Genomic DNA, 23,822 nt, shown 5'->3' on the forward strand with positions numbered 1-23,822 from the left:
TTCGGTTCGTTTACAGGCCTACATGTTATCATAACCTTTTACATAGCTTTTTTTTATAATAAAGTTGTTTTTAATAATAAACCAAATTGTTTATATATAATAACTAATTAGTTTTATAAGAGAAATCAAAATAGTTTCTTTTGGAACATGTATCATTATTTTCTTTCAAAAGTATCGAACTACATGTGTCTGCTATATTGTGGGATCTGATCTTAGTTCTTAGACCATTTTTCACGTAGGTGTCGTTTAATTAACAAAATGTTTATGATAAAGGTGGAATGTTTTTGAAGAAATTGGAACTCAATAAAATAGAATTAGTTTTCTGTCGAAAATAAACGTATGCTTGGTTGGCAAATAAAAGAAAAAAAATAGGAAAGCTAAAGAACATAAAATTACTAAATTTCCTTTTACAAAACCCATTGTTCCCTCTTCCTTCCAAATCTAATCAAACTCACACTTTACGACTCATCGTGTGTTCATCTTAATTTGGCACGATCACTTTTTCTCTCTCTTTCTTTCTTTTTTCTATTTCTAAATGGTTTTATTTTATTGGACACAAAAAACGCTTCTGAGACCAAAACTAGTCAACAGAGACCAAACCACCCAAAACAAAATTTACATTAACAATTTGCACGCCTACGACCTCAACCAGAAATGAATAAATTATTGGTTTGCCTTGTGTTTCATCAAGATCGTCACCTCTCATCTATTAACAATCACTTCATCTTCACCTAATGGCAACCAATGGAGACTAGTGCCAGTGTCATCATTACTTTGCTACTATTTTAATTGATTTGCTTCTTTCATTTGATTCTAGAAGTCGATTTCAAAACTAGTTCATCCAATTTCATAGGATTTTTAGAACATGTTGATTTGATTACATCGCTATCACTTCGCTAGTATGATTCTTGATCTCATGTAATTTCCTCATATTTCATTAACATTTGGACTTCTTTTCATTTCCCCAATTTAATTATGATTTTCCTAGTTTCAAATTTATTACGAGTATATTTTGAGTTCTGTGGAAAATATTTTAACTTACTTTAGGTGGGGCTAGGTTAACGTCTCACATAACATTAAATCAAAATTCAATACTGCATTCCATTAGTGAATAAAAATATTAAAATATTTGAATTAAATATGAAATCTTAACTACTTGTTACTTAATGCAAAATATTTTCGAGCTCTTAAAAGCTCTTCACAACCCTCCCATATGGCTTCAATAACCTAATATGCATGAAAACAAGACAAAAGAAGCACGTTTGCAAAACGTTAAGTGGACGGATACAAAAACTTATATATAAACAATTAAACATGTAATCTTGTAACCTGTGATTTGCACTTTTAACACTTTTCATATAAACATAAGTAACTTTGATGGCCACACAAGAATATCTTTATTAATTTTTATTTTTTGTTTTAAAATGAAAGATAGCCCATTATTCAACTTACAGTTTATGAGATGAGCAGTAACAACCCCTGAAAGTTGTAATCTATAATGGGTACACATGAACATCGTTAACGCGAAACAAAGCATCTATCCCACAAAACAAAACCTTCTGTAAGTAATCACTCATTTAATTTTCAGTTCAAGTTAAAGATCTGTTGTTTAGCAACATAAAAACCAAAATTTGCTTCCCAAAATTTATAAAGAAAAATAGCCAAATTAAAAAAAATTAATAATACTAGAACAGCATACTGAGCAACCTGTTGAAGATCATAATAAAAGATCCAAACCATATACAAGGACGACGAGCACACGCCTGAGTTTATACCAACTGCAACAGCGAAACCGAAAAGTTCTTGAGTTTTGGCAATTATTTAATAATACTTTAAAAACGAGTTCAAAACACCAATTATCATACCAAATACTTATATCAGATCAACAGCCTTGTACTTCTAGTTTGAAAAATCTAGCTTTGAAGTCACTTTCAGAGTAATATTATCATATGGTTCATCTTGCTTTACATCAACAAAATCACAACTCTTCAAAACCTAAATCATACACAAGTAAACAATTGTTTTACATTTATTTGAACCTTTTATGAATCTTTAAAAATATCAAGTTTTGGTGAGTGATATTTTATCAGATTCAAGACCAGAATAAGCAATGAAAGTTAATTTAATGAGATTATGAAACTTTTAGTAAGGGGTGTAAACAAGCCAAACCGGCTCGTGAGCTACTCGAAATCAGCTTGTAAAAAAACTCGAATCAAGCCAAGCTTAAACAAACTTAAGCCCAAGGCTTAAAAAACTTGTAAATCAAACGATCCCCAGCTTCACTTATCAAGCTTGAGCTAGTTCGTGAGCCTAAATTTAGATAACTATTTAATGTGTTAAATATATATATTTATATAATAAGGGTCGAGATACTGTACAATAATGCCTTAACATACGATAAGTGCGCGAGACGCTCAAAGGCAAAAATACTAAAACGCTCAGCCGAAAATCTAAAACGCTAAGCTAAAAACTAAAACGCTCATAACAGGTTTCGTGAAAAAAAGTAAAAAATTGATTGATTAACCATCCAAATCTTTTTTTTTCGGTGAATTGATGGTTAATTGGGTATGTATTGATGATTCCGAGATGCTGATATGTGATTTTATGGATCAATTTCGTGAATATAGGTATTCTTTTACGTTAAGGCACGTTAAGGATTATTGTATTGCATCTTTTCTCTATATACTAACTAGCTTTAGAAACCCGTGTATTACACGTGATAAGTTAATGTATAAATTACAATGAATAACTTATCATTTATGACATGTAATTATTATATTAATATTTTTATATATTAAGTATGTTTATAATATAATTTATGGCATTAATAATTCAATCAATGGAGATTGACCAATTAATATGGTATGTTGAATTTATAATCAATACTATATATTGAAAGATATTTTTTTTCTTTTCCATCAATAGAAAAGAAGTGATTTTGGAAGGAATTTATTAGTGATAATTAATCTTATAATGACATGTGTCAAGAATTATTTTCTTTTATCAGTAAATGTAGATATGTAGATACTAGCTTTAGAAACTCGTGTATTACACGGGATAAATCAACGTATAAATTACAATGAATAATTTAATACAAATAAAAAAAAGAGAATTAAGTCATTTTACATTTGAATTTTCAATTGAGAATGAGTTGTTCTACGTACCATCGGTATACAATAATGAAACAATGTCACTGGAAACAACATTTAAAACAATGAGGTCTTTCGATGTGAAAGATGTAACTAAAGTCTTTCACAAAATGTTATACATTCCATAACTGGTCATAGACAAAAAAAAAACACCAGATTTTCTTTTTTTGAACATATTTCATGCTGTCCTTATAAACACACTGTTGTTCAACTATCATAATAGTCTTGTAAAAAATATAAACAATGAAAAATTTGTCTATGATTTTTAAGACTAAATATTTGTAAAAAAATTTAAAAATATTGTAGTTTTCTTCAATATGAAGATGTCTCAAAAAATTGAATGTTAATGTACTCTTTAAACATAAAATCTTTTAAAAATACATTACAATTTTAAAGAAAATATATTTATGACACGTAATTATTATATTAATACTTTTTTATATTAAGTATGTTTAGAATATAATTTATGGTATTAATAATTCAATCAGTGGAGATTGACCAATTAATACGGTATGTTAAATTTATAATCAATACTATATTTTAGAACCAATATTTTTTTTCTTTTCCATCAATAGATGAGAAGTGATTTTGGCGGAAATTTGATAGTAAGAATTAATCTCAGAATGTCATGTGTCTAGGATTATTTTCTTTTATTAGTATTGATAGATATATTATCCATAAAATTCTAATCAAAATAACTGAATATTATACATTGTGTTTTACATAAAATCATAGTTAATAAATATATATATAAAAATAAATAAAATTTATATAGATTAGCTAATAAATAATAAACCAGTCAAGCTCAAGCTTAAAAATAACTCATGAGTTGAGCTTAACCCTTAGAAAAAGAGCTTTAAACAAGCAGAGTTTAAGCCTAGTTGAGCTTGGACTAACCTCATTTATACCCCTGTTTTTAGTGCATTAGTAATAATGTACAAGATGTGGATTTTTTACTTCAAAAGTCAAATGCATACCACATCAAGGGATTAAAAAAATGCTTTAAAGAAAGATATTTAAAGTTTTAAAAATTGAAAATAAAAGATGTTGCCAAATTAAGAGGGTTGACTTTTTTTATGACCATACTTGAAGTTATATATAATATAAGCAGCAGAAACTTACCATTGTCTCAAAGAACATTCTAGAACATACGTTTCTAGTTTTTCCTTCTAGAATACTTTTCATACTAACAGATTCAAAATTTTCTGATGTAGATGGAGTGGCTGTTGGCTTTTCTTTCATCAATTTTGCAACACCTTTGCAACATCATCATCAAATACATGTTAAAAATAGCCAACACTAAAACATTAAAACCACCTATATTCAAACACATTACCTAGTTCGTGGTAACAATGATCCTGTTTCTGGTGTACCCCTCAAACCTGTATAATATTCATGGGTCAAACATTACACTATAGGATGCAAAATTGACATGGATTTAAATTAAACTCTGACAAAAGAACAAGCACAAGTTGTTGAGAAAACAAGAGTCTATTACTTTTGTCAAGAATCTATTCCAAAATGTAAAAATGACATTATTGAAAGTATAAAAGAAGGCAATGGTTATTCACACACTCTTTTTTAATATTCATACACCCTTTTAACACACATTTTATCTCTATGTACACCCTACAAAGGATATGACATCCCCCTAAAAGAAAAGTCTAGTTTTGACTATAGATAGTCAAACATAGTTCTTTCTGTGGTCTTTACTTGGATTTGACATAATGTTTTTTAGTTTTTTAATCTCCAACATGCTTAATAAACATATTAACCAAATTCTTATGAAATATTTTAATTCAAAGAATAAAACTTAGTTGATTCTCGAAAGTCAAAGATGAACATACTTGGTGTACCGTCATCTTCTTTCATAAACACAAGCTCCTCCCTAAACAAGAATGTAATAGTGAGTTTTGAATATTAAGTATTCAACATGAAACCATATAAAAACAACAATTTGATAATAAAATTAAACATAAAAAACAAACTTCAAATTCATCCACCTCAGGGATATCATATAAACCACCAGTGTTATCAAAACCATGTTGAGTTTCAGAAAAAAGTTTTTCTGTATCAGACATATTAAAAGATCTAATAGATGATGCAGGATCAGGTGTGGACCTCACACCAGTCTCTGCTTGATACGATGTTGCCCCTACATCAGTACTGAAAGCAGGAGCATTGGCATCATGTCGTGGTCAACAAAGTCGCTAAAACGTTCAACTTCCATTGCATCGGGATTCGCTTGTTCAACGTTAGTTAAACTAGCTTTTGTAGATATATATATTGCCATCTTCAATTCTTCATGCATTTGAGAAATTTTGTCACATAAACAGCACATTGACTTCAAATGTCAAATCAATTTTTGGAGTCAAAATCAAAAAGGGAGGTAACCAAAAAGTTAACATCAAAAGTATGTTATTTTGTAAGGAATTTTATTAACACTTATGTAACTTTTAAATTTATTAAAAACTCAAAGTACACGTCTAAATGGTGAAGTTATATGTTGATCTGACTTGACCTCTATGTTAACATTAAGAATTCAACATATATATCTTATATTTTGCAAAACATTTTATTAAAATAAAATGTAAATGTTAAATTTTTCAAAAAATCAAACTCGTGTAAATGGTAAAATTATATGTTAGCTTGATTTTACCTAAAAAATGTGTTAAACATAAAATAGATAGTATCCAAGAAGTAAAAAAAATGTTATTTTGTAAAGCATTTTATTAAGATTAACGTAAATTTTTCAAAGAATTAAAGAACAAGAGTAAATGTTAAAATTATAAGATAATTAAACTTGACTTTAGTAGTCAGTGTATAACCAAAACAAAAATAAAACTAACCAGTAATTACAGGGTCAAAAAGAACTTTTTCTTTCTTATGAGCATTGTTTAATCTATAAACATCCAAGAAAGAATATACTTGTTTTCTTCTCCGTTTCAAACCCTTAGCATCGTCTATAGCGTTTTTCATGAACCTATATTAACCAAAAAACACCTCATATCATCGTCTATAGTGTTTTTCATCGAGCTTCAAGAAATAGTGAATGGTCATATCATCAACTAACAAAATCGTACTCGTTACTCAAGACCGTAGCTTGGTCATATTTTATCCTTCTCCGTTTCACCCTTTGTGGGGGCAGTGCTAGCTCCAAAGACCGTTTTGCCCTTGGTGAAGATGGTGCTAACTCTGTACACCATATAAACCATTAGTTATCAAAAGTAGGAATTTCAATACATTTGTTTTTTTTATATTAAGAAGGGTTAAATAAAAACTAGCTAAAAAAATCAAAGGTCCTGTAAACAAATCGAACAAGCACGGAGACATATAGAATTAGATTTTCTTGTTCATGTTCATTTGTTAAGAAAATGAAGGTGTTCGTGTTAGTGTTCCTTTATGTTCATTTGTTAGCATTATAAACGAATGGTTCACAAACATAAAAGAATGGATAGATTCGAACTGATATTTAAACGAATGAACTTAAATTATATAAACGAAAAAACATAATGACTGAACATAAACGAACGACATAACTGAACATAAATGAACAAACATAAACAAGCATTAACAAGCGTAAATGAACGACCAAGACATGTATTCGTGTTAGTTTGTTTATTAAATGAACAGGCATTAACCAAACGATTCACTGATCGATCAATTCGTTTACAAGTCAAGTCAAAGGGGACAAAGTGTTGTTTACAGCATAAAACCTCCTAATCCAATTATATAAAAAATAATAAAAAAAAAGTATTAAACAGATAATTATAAAAAATAACAAAAAATCATATGCATTGACCAATCAGTTAAACGCATTTGTTTTTGACAGTTTGCCAACATTTGAAAAAAAATGTTACTCACCAAATGAGACTTGTGGTCCTAAGCTATCTCGGACATGATCATGATCATATTCAAATGCAACGACTCTTGTGAAATTCGCTTAGGTAGCGACGAGGGCCCACCATTATCCGGGATATCGTTTAAAATTGACAAAACATTATTATTTAACTCTGAAATCTGCTTCACTAATTCCGGGTCAGGTTCCACCAAGAGCTAATGCAACTAGAGGACTCTTACGCAAACTGGGATTATTAATACGAAAATTTTCAAGTGGTGCAACGTCATCATCGTTAATGAAAGTGATGCTATATAACAATATATTATTTAAGTAAATTAAAAGAGTCGTGTGACTCTAAATAAAGCGGATGTTGTATAACAATATATCATCTATTTAATGGTAAGGTGATAAAATGATTAATGGGGCATTACCCAAAGAACTAAGTAATCTAGGTTTCAGGGACAAAACCTCATTAAGGGGGGTAGACTTGTAACACCCAAAATATTATATTAATCGAGTCAAGTGGAAAACATGAAAAGTTTAAAAAACACGTAACTAGGATAATATTCAACCTAGTTAGTATTTAAGTTAATAATGGTGAAATATTTATATATTTCAAAAAGTGTTAAACTAGATAACTTATTAATCATAAGGGGTTGAGGTTGTCAAGTTAGAAAGTAGAAACATTAAAATAGAAAATAAATTAAAACACACGGTGTGTGTGTGTGTCGATGATCATCAGGGAGGAGAAACCTTGTTCTTCAAATTCATCAAATTGAAAGAATTGCCTGGCTTTAAATACAGACATGATCTGGTTAGGGATGTTCTGTGTGATGTTCTTAAACGGGCAGGGATTTCTGCTAAAAATGAGGCCCCTGTTAACTTTCTCACGGATCCTATTGAACGGAGGTCTACTTTACGACCGGCTGATATTCTTGTGTTCGGGTGGGCAGGGGGGAAACACGCCTGTGTGGATCTTACAGGAGTGTCTCCTCTTGTTGGGCTCAGGGACCGTGGGTTTGTTGTGGGTCAGGCTGCGTTGAAGGCTGAATCGGGCAAAGTTGTTAAACACGAGAAAACTTATTTAGATAATCAACATGTCTTTCTACCATTTGCCTTTGATACATTTGGTTTTCTGGCTCCAGAGGCTGTGAAATTTTTGAGTAGGGTTCAGCGCGTCGTACACGGAACCTCTTCAGCTTCTAGGTCCCAAAGCTTCGTTTTTAGCAGGATTGGCTTTGCTGTTCAAAAGGGGGTTGCGGCGCAACTTGTTGCCCGTTTGCCTGCCACTTTATTGTAATCGTTTTATAGTAAATTATATAAAAATACATTAAAATCGAAAAAAAAAAAAAGACAAATTGGGTGATAAAACCTTGCATGTGAGTAACGATGTGTGCTCATCTCAACTTGGTGAACATAAGATATGTTCAAAAATCTTCATTTGTAAATAACCTTAAGATTGGGAGAAAACTAGTTACGTTGAATAACATGAAATTAAGCAGGTACATGTGTTAGTCTAGCTTTAAATGTTAAGATTATTGCTAGATTAATGAAATTGTGTGTTTTAAACTTGTTGATATTGAATAATAGAATTTGGATGAGGAACAAGGTAAATTATGTTTAGAACAATGATGCTTAAGGCTATGTTATTAACCGCACACCAAGTGTTTGATGAAATGCTCACATGAAACTTGAATTGTGCAATATAGTATGAAATCCGTCACTTTTGACAGATTCAAATAGTTAATTTGCAGGGCGCGTATTTCACTCGTGTTAAGAGTTAGAAGACGGGCCTTATATCTTTGGAAAGGTCTATGTGTCTATTTCAATTCATATTTGATCATGAAAGTCTAAATAGGATCGGAAGTTGTCCAAAACAGTAGACCAAAGTGACCAGTCAGGATATAAAACATGCTGACTGGGAATATTTATGCTTCTGTCCTGATTTTCTAAAAATCATATAAAATCATAGAAAAATAGTTAGAGGGTGTTCTTTATATGCTTGAAAAGGTATTTGAGTCCCCTACGATCCATCGCTGAACATGTTGAACCAGTTCAGATGTTACATGGGTCAAAATGGCTGATTACAGCAGAGATATATGAAATCGCTGCACTTTAATAAAGATATAAGTAATCGAGTAAACACATAAGATTGCATATACTTGCATTAGGCATGATGCATTGATTGTATAGAACTAATAAAACTTCACATGACATATTTAAAGTGTCTAAAGGACTTGCAAATGGTTTGTATGAGTATTTACACCATTGTATATAATGATAGGAAAATATGCATACCTATGAGCAGTTTGATTTTTAAAAGTGAAACTGACCCAAAAACTAGTGTTTTAATAAATTGATATGTATGAGTCCATAGGATTTTATGGTCATGTTATATAATGACTAACTCGACAATCTTGTGGAAATTGGTCAAAGTTTGATCTTGTCAAGCTAGGTGGAGGCTTGGATAAAAACGGGAGTTCTAGTTAGCAAAGAAAGGTAAGTGACTTTGTTCACTTCAATTTATAAGCTAAAGTTTCTTGTCAAATTGTAATATTGCTTAAATGACTAACAAAAGATTGAAATGTTAAGAAAACTAAAGAAGGGTAGTTTGGGTGTATTAAGGTACAACCCGGGATTGGGTTGTAATCTTTAATGTTCGAGACTTGGTTCAAATTGGGACAAGAGGGTCAAATGTGAAATGAAAACTAATAATCCTAGTATATGGGACAAGGATTTTATTGGTTATCGGGTGTGGTTTATAGACCAAGTCATAAACGGGTACTATGGGTAAATTGGTGTTAAATCACTATTTTGGTAATAACCCGTTGTAAGATTAAGATATAAAAAAAAGAGTGACTCGGAATGGGTATATGCGTGAACGGGTCATACATGTCAAATGGTGAAGCTATCACCATTTGAAGTTGACATATAATGCTTGTCCTGTTGAGAATTGTCCTACAGGTAAGCATGATGGTATCAGAATGCGTTGTCGAGTTCTCTAAAAAGGGTTACAAGGTATTGGTAACGGGTCACAACTTTGACCCTGCCAGGTTGTGAATAATCATGATATCAATAAATGTTAAAAATAACCAAAACGCCCGTCGGGCAATGGTATGAGTGCATTAGTATTAGGGATGAGATCGGGACCGTACCGGTACCGACCGGTCCCGGTCCCGAAAATCGCGGATCTTGGTACCGGTACCGAAATATTCTGTTCGGTACTGGTACAGGTACGGGACCGGGACGGGTACCGGTATTTAAGGTATAATTTTGGGAAGTATCGGTACCGAAACTCAAAATGTTGGTACCGATTCGGTACCGACGGTACCAATTTCGGTACCGGTACCGGTACGGTACCGGTACCAACCGATACCAGTCCCGAATTTGCCCATCCCTAATTGGTATTACCTAGTCGTCTGAGGCATAAAGAGTCAAACGACAAGGTTAGTGTAAACACTGACTTAAAAATGAATAACAGGGTCGTGACGATTAGATTTACGGACCATGAAGTTACCGGCTACAATATGGTTGTGGTGGAACAAGGGTAACGGGATAACAGGGAAACGGGAAATTGGTGTACATGGGCTGCTGGTGCCAGTGTACAATTACTGAGTTCGTGATTGTTGGGTTTAATCTGTAATTTTAAAACCGTTTAACTCTTACGATTAATCCAAATAAGTAAATTGTTGTATAAACGACTCATGGGGTCATAGATGCTAGGGTTTTGTGCATGAACGTGCAAATCCTAATTTTTGGTTGTAAATACTAAAATGACACATATAAAAGAACAAAAGGGGGGATATACTAAGTGAGAACACTTAGACCCTCTTAATGTTTTAAAAGAAAAATTGTATAAAGACAATGATAGTGAAGTATTAATGAATGGGTTAAGTATACTTGTGTTTATTACAAGTAGATGTAAAGTATGTATGACTAATTGTTATGGCAAATTTTCATGACAGGTTATAACTTAATTGAAGGACATCGATTGATGGTCAAGCTGTTGAAGAACTGAACAAAACCGAACTGAACAAGCTTCCGCTATAATGATCCATTTTAGAAGACAAAATCTAATATAATCTTCGTATCATATAAATATAAAATTTGTAAATTTTTGATTACTAGTTATGTATGTCGTGTCATGTTATCACGTCATCAAAAAAAAATTTAATTACACCTGGTTTTTAAGTCCTAACGATCATATGTTTACGCCTAATATTGTTATAAACGGGTTAGGGTCTTACACACCATTATCCGGGATATCGTTTAAATTTGACAAAACATTATTATTTAACTCTGAAATCTGCTTCACTAATTCCGGGTCAGGTTCCACCAAGAGCTAATGCAACTAGAGGACTCTTACGCAAACTGGGATTATTAATACGAAAATTTTCAAGTGGTGCAACGTCATCATCGTTAATGAAAGTGTCGTTAAATTCCAAACGATGATTAGGATTAGTATCAGGATCTTGAACACCGCGAATGGTAGAAGGTGGAGTATGAGGTTGAGAACTTGTACTGCATTTGAAACTAGATTAATCAATGGTTTTACTTATAGACTTTAGAAAGTCAAACAAACTACTATGATTGACCTGTTGCAAAGTAAGCATCTTTCTTATAAATGATACAATAAATACATTTTAACAAGAAATGTGTAATAATTTGTTGAAAAGACAAGTTTAGGCATGTTTGACTTTAGAAAGTCCATAAAAACAAGTTTACGCATGTTTGACTTTAGAAAGTCAAACAAAAGAGTTGTCATTTCAAACTACTACAATTGACCTGTTGCAAAGTAAGCATCTTCTTACAAATGATACTATAAAAACATTTTTAACAAGAAATGTGTAATGTTGAAAACAATGATACTTAAAATTATTGCGTATTTTCGGATTGTAACAAGAAATGTGATTAGCATGACACAATTAGTGTTTTAAATCTTGTCAGAAATATGCAACTTCACTAAACTTAAAATGATAAAAAAATGAAATTTAAGAAGAGTTTGACTTCTTTAATCATTGATTGAAAAACAAACTATAAAAAGTGTAAACACAAAACTTGACACCTCATTTCACTAGGAGGGTGCAAAAAAAAAACGAAAACCAAACCATAACTGAAACATACTGAACCACATTATCGATTTGGTTTTCGGTTCGGTTATTAGTTCCAAAAGTTTTGTCTATACGTATATAACCGAACTGAATTCAATGAAATAAACTGAATAATAGCTACTTTAATCGAACAGCCAAACTGATAAACAAAATAAATCGGTTTGATCGGTTGAATTCAGTTCGGCTAAACACATTTCTAATGTGGATCGATTCGGATTTTCAGTTAAAAAGGCAAAAAAACTCCAAACCGAATGAATGAATATCCGAACTGATGAGCACCCCTACCGCAACAAATTATGATCCAAATAATCAAAGACTCAGCTTTAAATATGTAAACAGTGTCAAATTTGGCCATTAAACAATGTTGAATAGTATTAAACAAAAGAAGCATACATTTCATCCACATGATTGATCTTGGCCTCAGAAATAGATGGATTTTGAGATGCATCCTACAAAAATACCAAATTCTAAATTTTAACTTTCATTACCAAAAAAAACAAACAAACAAACACTTAATTACCACACTTACCTCTCTAGCATTAATCATAATATATCCTGCAGGAGTTCCAAGTCTGTGTTTTGAAAAACTGGCTGAACTATAATCTGAACAATATATGTTTTTGAAAAAAAATATAGAAATCATAAGTTCAATAATAGAATCAAACTTAATATTATAACACGTTACCTGTAATCGAAATATCTTCGTTAGGCTTAAGATGGCTATCTGAGGACCTAAAAATCAAGGCCATGATTTAGATTAGATAATCAAAACGACATGGATCAAAGTTTGAATTAAAAGGGCAAATTGGGACACCCGTTAACTAAGGCTGTAATCATCATTATTAATCAAATTAAGGGAAAAATTGTCAGGCAACGTAATGGATTCAAACTGTGAGTGATTTGCAACTTGGGAGGGGGGGGGGGGGGATTAATGTTAACATTTGCATACGCCCTGTTTATTTCTATACGTAAATCGTTACAATCTTGCTGAAGAAACGTAACTTTTTCTGAATAAATTCTAACAATACCAAAAGGTAGCAAACCCAACAATCTTAAAGCAATTGGAACTTGCGCGTCCATTATATTCTCTGCAAAGGTTCAATACATGTGTCAGTGTAATATCAAAAATGTCATCTTGAAAATCAAGACCAAACACATTGATCAACTATAAATGTTAAAAGAAACATATATATCTTTATAACATGTTGATTAATGCATGATGCTTTCACTCATCATCACATCCAAAAGCCTGAACATTAAATAACTTTTATGCCATATGTAACTTATAAAGTTATAATATATGTATAATTAAAAATATTAATACCATAATCTTATAATCAATGGTTCCGAGAAACAATAAAAACTCCAAACTTAAAGAAAACTAAAGAAACAGCCAAATGAAAATGGAGGGGATATTTACAGCGTTCTTTTGTGATTTCTTTTTGATAATGTGCTGCAAGCCACACTCTACCCAAGGGACTCTTTTTTGCAAGCAGATTGTGTGTGTAGAACATTTTGATTCTGGTTGATCTGATCAATGTGTATGTATGGATATATAATATAACTGGTTTTAAAGTCCGTGTAACACACCGGATTATCTAAATTATAAAATTACAAGTAAAAAAAATAATTAGATAACGTGTAAAAAAAAATATATTACATCTATGCATTTATCTATACTATGTGTACCCGAGAACGCTCCATTTATTAAAACTTTCATTGTCGGTAGTATCATATATGTATACTTAAAAGAATTCAGGAAGAAAACTTCTCATACAGTAGTCATACATACAATAGTAGTTCTGACCACTCAGCCTAAATACTGAAGGAGTGTTACCTTTATTGATTTATTTATCAAATTACAACCCATAGAAGAAAATGAGAACATTAAATTATAACGAAGGATGTTCTTAAAGAACTATGTTTTGCTGAGCTAAACCATGAAAAAGATTTTGATAAGTTTGACAACATAAAAAATAACATGTTAAACCATTAAATTTTGTGAATATTTTGTTTCATTTTAGCATAGTTTTACATGGTATGCTTCTCATACAACGTTCTAATCACCATTGAAGGAAAACTAATGCTGACACAAATGTTTCAAATTTAATACAAGTCAGAAGCATTGATAGGCCTAGGGGTAGCATGTCGTAAGTGTTCACTATCTATTCTTAATATTTAATAGTCGAGGGAAAATAGCCAATTTACCAATTCCCGAACCTTTTGATTTTTTCCAAAAATGTCCTTGAAAATAAATTAGAAACCCAAATCATGTTTAAAATTCTAACTTTCATATGTTTGACATTTCAAGTCAACACTTTGAACCCGTAACAAATTTAATGATAAATCTATTTACATTCTCAAACTTTTAAAAATACTTATATTTCTCATTTTTGACTCATGACAAATTTTGACCCAAATATAGTTAACTTGTACCAAACAATCTATTTACCAAGTTTTGACTGTAAAAACTTAATTTAAGTTCCACAAAACCCGAAACAATTCTTGATAAAAAAACCAAAAATTTAAATATGATAAACTTTGTTATATATGAAAGTGATTGTATATATTTACTAAATTAATCGAAAAAATAAATTGATAGATTGAAAGCATATATCTATAATTTACAAATTTATATGAGAATTTACAATAATAATAATAAAAATAATAATAATAGATAAATGGATTGATTTAAAAAAAATGGATCAACTTTTAAGTTTTTAGCATAGATTTATGATTTAATAATTTTAAAAATTACTTTGTAAAATAAAAGCATGCTCGAGTTTTGTTTTTCTTTATAATCTTCACAATATACATAGTAAAATATGTTAATAATAACATTTGAAATTATATATTCTTTTCAATCTTTAACAAACATGGTTTGTAGTTAATTTTTGGATTTCGCCAAGTATTTTAGAATATATAGTAAAATAATATGCTAATATTTATTTTTATAAAATTATAAAAATGTATAAATAAAATTTAAAAGGAAAGTGAATATGAATATGTATAATAGTCAATTAAGATCTTAGTTTTGAGGGAAAAAAAAACTTGTGAGGTTTAACCATTAACTGACACGTGTCACAATGATTTTACTTTATTAGAATATGTAGATATGTAGATGTATTAATTAATTAATTTATAATTATAAAACGCAAATAAGTTTTGTAAAGTGGTGCCATTTTAAGGGAGGGGGGAGGGATTATGTTCATGTTTTGTAAAAGGAAAAAAGAAAAGCGAGTTTACTTATGATGGGATTTTAACTGTCCTTGGTTATTTTGAGGTTTTAGGTGGTCTAACTTAAAAATTTCATGTACATGCCTAACAACCGGGTAAACTGTCCCCCCCCCCGACGTATGCACCGAGGCTCTAACCGATGATCTATCTTTGAAGAGCATTTCATTCTTCTTACTAGGGGTGTTCTTCGGGTTCGTTTTTCGGGTTGGGTTCTTCGGGTTTCAAAGTTTTATATCTTGACCCGAAACCCAACCCGAATCTCTCACGGGTTTTTCGGGTTCGGGTTTTTTCGGGTTGGGTTAATCGAGTTTCGAGTATCCTGGAAAACAAAGCAAAAAACAAAAAAAAACAAAAATTAAAACAACATATTATTCTTTGTTCGTAAGCAAATAATCAAATAATATACTAACATAACTTGATAAAATAATCTAGAACAAGGGTAAAACTAACTCGAACCATTGTCGTCTTCAACCGAGCATGATTGGTTGTTCGATTACGATTGCTATTAGTAATAAACGAAATACATAAATTAACAATAAATAACCGATCTATAATAGTAGTAATGACAACAATCTATTAGGTCCAGATTCCGATAGCATTAGTGGCTAAGACTAAGCCTATTATACCTAAAAATATATTTAATTTCAAAACTAAAAGTTTATTAGGGCTAACCCAAAACTTATAAATCAAACCCGAGAACCAACCCGAATTACTTCGGTTCGGGTTCGGGTTGGTCTTTTCTCGGGTTCGGGTTTTTCGGGTTGGGTTAGTTCGGGTTCGGGTACGTGTTTTCTCGGGTAGGGTTTCGGGTAAAAGTGACAGCCCTACTTCTTACATATGAGGACCAGTTGTAACATCACGAAAATATCGGATCTAAATTACCAAGTTTCAAAAGTTAAGTACCAAAAACGAAAAATTTTGTTTTCCTGACCCGTCGCGATATGCGACAGATCAGAAGGAAGCCCATCGCGTATCGCGAAGGGCATGTTATCAAAACCTAAGAAATGGGCGGTGGGCGATGCGTGAAGGATCAAGCTCCAACGTCATCGCGTATCGTGATGACGTGGTCTGACAGGGTGACACGTGTCCCGCAACGTGTCACCACATGGCACAAAGTCGCCACGTGTCACCCGTGGCACCGCGTCCGCCACGTGGCAAGCCTACTGGTGATTCACCAACCCTACGTCGCGATACGCGACAGGGTTCTTATCAGACCATCGCGTATCGCGATGGCATACCGAATCAGTCTATAAATTGAGGTCTTCAACCCTTTCTCTTATCACAACTTTCACACAGCTTCTCTTTCTCTGTAAAAATATCATTCTCTCTTTAACCTCGTAAAGCGTGCCGATCCTAACTCGATTTTTGTGCCCAAAACCGAAGTTATCTCGAACTACGTGCAATACACCGATGACATCTTGAAGTCCGTGCCGCCAAGAGACGACCCAACATCCGCCTCGAAGTACGTGTCAACCAAGATTGATGTACGACATGCCTCGATTTGCGTGCTAAAGAGTTGTTGACCAAGATTTCCCGAGAAACGTGAAGGCGTCGAAGTTCTGCTCGAGTGTATAAGAAAATCTAAGCCAATCAAGGTAGGGATAATGCCCGAATAAAATATTATAAAATATTAAAATGCTTAAAACCATAAGTCGATGATATAATACCTCGAAAATAACAAAAGAAAACATAACAAAGAGAAATATAAATAAGTAATGTATGATGTGAATTATATCTTTGTTATAAATAATATTATTATTTGAGTTTCTTAAATAATAAGTAAATGATTAAAGTATACGTTTCTTCAAGGAGAAGAAACGTAGTGTTTATAAAAGTAAATGAGTAGAACTAAGGGTTTAACTTACAAAAGAAAGAAAGTATATTTTAAACTAAAGGTTTAAAAAGAATATATAATCTAGCTAAAGATTATACAAAAAGAAACTAAAGGTCTTAAGCCGGATTAAAGATCCGGTATTAATAAAAAGTTATACTCGTACTATAGGTCCGAGATAACAAGGAAGAACTGGTCAGTGTATCGAAGCTGATCTTTTCAAAGAAAGGTGAATACGCCCAACTTTAAAACTTGTATTAAACGTGTCAAATAAATTGATTACATGAGATTACGTATCTCTAAAACATTATAAACAAAAGTAAACGCTAGCCCTCAGGCTGTCGTGTACGTTTGTTTGGATCCTTACATATGTGGTAAGTCGGTGGGCACACCGCGCCACACCTGGTTATGAGCCTCCGCCATTATGGGCCGGACCTAAGTTACGTCCGAGTGAGGGTAATCATTTGTATACTGATGGTATCTAAGTAATATCGAACGTTGCGGTGTTTGCTGAGTGGTTCGTGTAGAACTTAAGTTTATAATTGTGTTTTGTTTTAACTTGATTATTCCTAAGCCACGATGGCCCGGACCTAAGTTATGTCTCGAGGGATAATCAAGTAAAGAAAATATTTTATGCGTCAGCTTATTCACTAGCATGTGTTGCTGACGTATTTTCGAACATTTCTACAGGTAACGAAGGTTAGCCGCGCTTGAAGAATCGAAGTTGATGGTAGATGATCTGATGGCTCAGATCCTTTTTATAAACCTTAAAATATATGTAAATGGTGGTTTATGAAACAAGTAATTATTTTGTAAACATTAACGGGTATATTTTAAATCCCGTGTTTTGATTATGTAAATATAATATTTTAATCCACACTAATATTTGGGCATTAAACCCGCAACTCTGATTTAATTTACAAAACGTGGTATCAATTGTTGGTCGTATGCCCGTATCGTAGACGGAGGTGTGACACCAGTTATGTAACTTACTGGATAGTTTCATAGTTGAAGGTTAGAGGACTATTTATAGGAGTCTAGAGGTGAGTTGTTAAGAATATTTTTTTTAGAATCTTGTTTACAATATATGAAGGCAAATCTGACCGATAGTAATTCCAATAAATTCAAATCCAATTATCAATTTGTAGGCTATATACAGGGGCGGATCCAGCTTATAACGACGGTGGGCCGGTGCCCACCGTCCGGCCGCCGGAATGCCGCGTTTGTAGGCACGCATTAGTATAATTTGACTCAACAGCCAGTCTGTGCCCACCGTCCGACACCCATCCTTGCCCACCATTGGTTACCGTCATAGTCAGATTTACAGGAAGTGTTGAGCTACGGTGGTCCGGCAATGTTGTTGAAGGTGAAGACAAGAAAGAGAAAGAAAGACAATGAGGTCGAAGATGCAGGAAATGCCTTTTGTTTGTTTGTTTGTTTTAAGTATATATATATTATTTTAATAATAGGTCCCACAATATTATTTTTTCTTTCACGCTTAACTCTTTATAATTGTGGACTTTAAGTAGTTTTTTTAAATATATTAATAGAACCCTCTAGTTATATGGTTTATTTAATAATTATATTATTTATCTTGATATATAACTTTTAATTTGTCAAAAAATTAATATTATTATTATATGTAAAAAGTTTTTTTTTAAATATAATTTGTGACCCTTTGCCCCTCCTATTATTATCAACTATTTTAGTAAGTATACGAAACATATAAATAAAAAGTATAGTGTGGGCTTTCGATTAAAAGTTTACGGGTTCGTCACTAAAGGTCATAAGAGGTGGGTTCAAATTACAACTTAATTATTTTATAAAATATAAAATGTGTTTTCACTTTCAAAAATGATGTGTAAAAAGACCTAATTTATCCTCTCATGTGCCTTAAAAGTTCATTCCGCTATGTGCTTTCAATATGGTTGGCCAACTTTGTTCTCATTGACCCGGCCCATTTTAACACAATCAATTTTGTGCCCCCCGTAGCAAAAATTTCTGGATCCGCCTCTGGCTATATATGTGTGTTTGATGCATTTTAGCCTAAAGACAATTATCAAATCCATTAAGAATATTTGGAAATACATCAAATCCAATGAGCTTCGGGCAAGCTATTACTAACGTTTTAGTTTTCATATTCAATTTTCAGGTTTTATATTAGTTAATCCCCTATGTTTTTACCTAGACAAGCAAATTCAATTATATTCACTACTTAAAAAAGAGCCCATAAAAAGCGGGTTTTGGCTTTGTCAAGAGCGGTTCAAACCGCTGTTTTTGGTGTCATTGTTTATGGACAACGTTGTAGAACTCGCTAGTCAGGATGTGCGGTAGGAAATTGATCGGAAATTGCTGGAGTCATTAAAAATTGGCTGAAAACTGTCGCCAATCTCTATAAATAAGATAGAATTAAGGTCCAACTAGTGTTGTTAATGCTAACCGACTTCAAAAGGCAACTCATGCTGAGAACGTGTTGCAAAACTAGCTTAAAAACAAAATAAAACATTTTATAAAACTAGCCTAAAAACAAAGTAAAACGAGAAGAAATGTAGGGAGAAAACAATATGATATAATACATTGATAAAGTGTGGAGAGATACAACGGGGGTATAAATAGTAGTAAGAATCGTTATCAATATACAACTCTAAACAAGTATTTGAAAAAATGATATTGCTTGTCTATGCAATCGTCGATAAGCATAATTAATATATTTATAACAATGTCCATATTTTTCCACAAGTCATTACCTTTTGGCCCCACACGTTTCTTGATACCAGATTTAGCACCTAACATCAAAAATCACGATCATCAACCACCAACACCATACACCATCCCTAACTAAAAAAACAAATGTAGCACAAGAACATGTAACAAGAAAATCACAAGCGTTGATCCACTTTGCAAATTCGACGACGATGTACGAGGGTTACGTGGTGGATCCTTGTAGTAAAAAGGGTACCAAGGGACTATAGGGTCTGGTGGTGTTGGTGCACCCCCATAAAAGGTAGGGGTTGTACTTGTAGGGTTATAAGGGAAAACACGCGATGGTGGTGTCGGAGGAGGGTAATTCCCCGTTTGTGAAGGCGGAGGCAACGTTAAAGCCGGAGGTGGTATGGTTATTGTTGGCGGTATGTTGCCGCCCGGGATGGGTGGCGGGTAGCATGGGTAGGGGCACTGAGCCACCGTGGAAGGCGGAGCTATGAAAATGAGGAGGAGGAGAAGTGTGGACTGAAGTTGTTTTGTGGCCATATTTTCTTGAAAATATTAGTGATTAGCGTTCAAAAGACTTTGAATAAAACGTAGCAATATGGTTTAGATGTCGTTTTCTTTACGGTGGATGATTTCGATTTTCTGTCTTTGGACATTAATAATGGGCCACATGTCAATGACTTATGTATTGTGTGATGTATTTTTTTTCTTAAATATCATTATAGTTTTCAAAACTAGTTAATGCAATATTTTTTTCAAAACTAGGAGTTCTCTCTCCTTCACGTCATATATTTGAAATAATAGTATTTTTCATTTTCCAGTTAGATATTGCGAGACCAAAAAATATACTGTAACTAAAATTGAATATTAAAGCTGTTATAGAAACTAAATGGGATTACTATAACTAAAATTTTGAGAAAAAGAACGGAAAAATATTCAAATTGGGCTGGAGAAGGCGGTGTTGTAAATTATAGCGCTGAATACATAAGAAGTTACATTAGTTTTAGAATGACAAATTGCAATTTGGTTGCTGTAAGTTTTAATTTTCACTTTTACGTGTGTATATATCTTTATTTAGTTCATAATCGTCACTGTGAGTGAAATCTGATGCAAATGTAACATAGAACCATTAGTAGTCAAATTGACAGTTTGGATTATTATCGGCTAATGAGCCATAATATGAACCAATTTATCAAACTTTATTTATATTTTACTGGCTAACATGTTAAGAAACCACTGATTTCATCAAATTTGAAGCAGCTTTGAGAATTGCCTATAGTCAATATTTGCTAATAAAACAAAAAAACGATTATCCTAAACTCAAATGAAAGCATTACCACACAAAGGTTGAAATCAAAAGTTGTTTATTACGTGGAGACAAATTACAACAATCAGATAATGAACTATTGTATTGGTTGCACGAACATGTACGGAGCTAAGAGGACAAGATGATAAAGGGAGCTAATATAAATCGATTCAAGATAACTAATCCTCTAAGAACTATAGAAGAGATCATATAGAAGAGATCACATATGATCTTAGATTCTTAGATCAATTTCCAATATTTCATTCGTATGAAAAACAGGTCAACCAAGCTAGTCTTGATTAATTGAATGCATAAACTATCTATAATTAAATGAAATTACTAGTGCTGCATGCGGATGTTGCATGTTCAAATGCGGTATTCCTCTACGACCTTCATTTCAATTACATATGAAAAGCATTTATATGTTATAGGAGTAAGGATACTAGATGTATGTTTGGTTGGATGTAATAGTATGAAAGGGAAATGACATAGGAGAAGGAATAAAATTGACAAGGGAATGAAATTAATTATTACCATTCATTTATCTTGTTTGATTAACCTATGAAAATGAAATGAATTATTATTTTATGACATTTCGTATCCAAAAAAATTGTATGAATGAAATAGATATAATAAAACCACTCATATCTCAAAATAATGTGTTACCCAAAAAATAAAATAAAAAACAACAATAGTGACGGTGATGGGAGCTCCGGTAATGAAAATGGTGGTGGCGATAGTGACGGTGGGGGGGGGGGGGGGTTACGACCACCAGAGTGGTGGCCGTCAGACGGCAATGGTTGTGGTGGTGGTGGTCAAGCGGCGGTAGCATTGGTAGTGATGGCGATAGTAAGGTGGCGGAGACGGTGGTGGTCAGGCAGCGACAGTGGTGATGGTGGCGGCGACGGTAGTGGTGGTGACAACGGTGGTGGTTGTTTTTGTTCGGTGGTATTGTTGTTAAGAAAATATGGTGAATGATGAATGAAATGGAAAATGTTGGGTCAAGAAATTGACCTAAGGGGAGATTGTTGAGTCAAAGATTTGACCTAAATGAAGTACATGGAAGATTGGAATCTTCTCAACCTCCTCTGAATTTGCTAAGTAATGGATCCAAGCACACCTTAGACCTCCGAGCAAGCTTTTATTTGGCCGAGTACGATATTTTGCCTACCGGGCAAGGTTTACTTCAAGTAGTCTTCTTAAGTGGATATCCGAGCAGGGTTTGCAAATTAGCGCATTGCCGAGTAAGGTACACTAGTTTATGTAAATCCGGGCAAGTTCACTTTATCAAGCAAGTCTGTTCTTCAGAGCCAAGTATATTACTCTTCCGAGTAAGGTTTGGTTCACCAAGTCCAAGAAGCCAAGAAATTGGAAGACCGGGCAAGGTATTCATTAATAAGTATGGTCCAAATATGCTTGATGGTCTAAAGGAATATCTCTAAGTAATATCGGGCAAGGTTCAGCTCAAGCAAGGAACAGTACTCCCGAGTACACTTTGTTAATAAGTTATTTTAATAGCAAAGAGCTGAAATGGATCATTGAAGAACAAGGTTGCTCGTAAGGAGTTGTCGAGCAAAGTCTGGCAAATTCAAGAAAACTGACGGTTGTCTGACATACAAATTCTCCCTTTTTTACCTTTGTTTTTGTTCATGATTTGGTATTGCATCGCTTTCTGAATTCTAATTGTGATGAAGAAATACCTCTGATCAGGTTATAATTATTGAATCTGAGTATGTTTGATATTGTATTTGGTTATCCAACAAACAAGTTTTCAGGCAGTTGTAGCATTTGAGTCCTGATTAGAAGCGGTATATAAAAATCCTATCATGTTAATAATCTAGCTGCAGTTTTTATATGAGCTCATCAATGGTGTCTGTAGCTCATTAGTGATAATGAGTGGTGACTAGGATGGTCCTTATTATAAGATAACTGCAATTGAATACTTGATCTTTGATTTGATCATGTATATCTATTTTTACTTCATATATATATTTTATATTTTAGGATGAAGTCTACTCGGTGAGTATTTTACTTAGTGAAATACTCTTTAAGTAAAGTCTACCCGGAAACTGATCCCGAGCACACTTCTATGTTACCAAGTTATGAAGGATGGCCGAGCATACTCGGAAAGACAAGATTGGTGCAAAGCCTACCTGGAAGACTTGTTTTACACTTAGTTTATTTTGAATATGAAATTTGAGTATGTATGATTGTATTTAAAGTTTCTAGAAGGAATGACAGCTGTCCTAGGTTGGCAGGCCTATAAATAGAATGTTAAGGGCACGCCGCCAAAAAGGGGGGGACAGGGGGCACAATACGGATAAGACAGACACATTAATTGAGAGAATATTGGGTGACGGCTGTCTTAGGGTTCCTAGAAAACCCTAAATCGATTATCCTTTTGTATGATTAATATTATATAAATGGAAATCTTTTGAGTGAATCTTAAGTGTGCTTTCTACATTTAATTATTCATTGCAACCGTATGTTTGTTATTGATTCCGTCTTTAACAAACGGATATCTTTCTAAATATAGCAACCCGTCATTAACTCTTTTGTCGACACGTTAATCTGTGTGTATTATGACATGATTAATTAAGATCCAGCTGAAATCGAGGGGACCGACAAGTGGTATCAG

The 23,822-nt window shown here is 32.9% G+C and overlaps 1 pseudogene; it reads right to left on the reverse strand.

The window, feature by feature from the left end:
- Positions 1-1,899: 1,899 nt before the first annotated feature.
- On the reverse strand, positions 1,900-20,418 carry LOC143552780 (uncharacterized; annotated as a pseudogene).
- Between the last annotated feature and the right edge of the window lie 3,404 nt (positions 20,419-23,822).

This window comes from Bidens hawaiensis, unplaced genomic scaffold (genome assembly GCF_021521415.1).
Source record: "Bidens hawaiensis isolate Kalapana, Puna unplaced genomic scaffold, B.hawaiensis_p1.1 tig00017035_1, whole genome shotgun sequence".
Classification (NCBI taxonomy): Eukaryota; Viridiplantae; Streptophyta; class Magnoliopsida; order Asterales; family Asteraceae; genus Bidens; species Bidens hawaiensis.